Raw genomic sequence first — 563 nt, 5'->3', positions numbered from 1 at the left:
GGAGGAGGAGGGTGTGAGTGAGTGAGGTAGGAGTTGTGAGTGAGGGGGGAGTGTAGTGTGGTGTAGGAGGGGGGTGAGTGTTTGGGGGTTTGGTGTTGCTGGGTGGTGTGGGTTAGGAGTGAGGTTGGGGGGTTGGGAGTGTGTTTTTTGGGAGATAGTGTGGTGGGGTTGAGGAGTGGGGGTGGGGGGGGGGGGGTTTGTGGTGTGGGTGGGGGTGTGGGTGGGTTGGTGGGGGGGTGGGGGGTGGGTGTGTGGGGGGGAAAGGGGGGTGTGGTTTGGCATTGGGGGGAATAAAGGGAGGAGGTTTTTAAAAATCCCAGGAAATGCCGTGGTCCAAATTAGGGAAAATGAGACTATATTCAAAAAGTGCTTAGCCAGAGAGCAATTAGTATCTTGTGACCCTAACTTCACCCGAGTTTGCGGGTTTTTTTTTAAGCCCATCAAAAATCGATCTAATGATAAGGGAAGACAAATTTAAACTTTAAGTCTATTGACTTCCTTTTTTTTTCGGAGGCGGAAAGGGGGTCCCCAGAACAATTGGGTTTAGGGAGTTTTGAGGGTAG

The sequence above is a fragment of the Penaeus monodon genome, chromosome 28 (genome assembly GCF_015228065.2).
Source record: "Penaeus monodon isolate SGIC_2016 chromosome 28, NSTDA_Pmon_1, whole genome shotgun sequence".
Lineage (NCBI taxonomy): Eukaryota > Metazoa > Arthropoda > Malacostraca > Decapoda > Penaeidae > Penaeus > Penaeus monodon.
The sequence above is the reverse complement of the archived record's forward strand: the minus strand, read 5'-3'. Positions refer to the sequence as shown.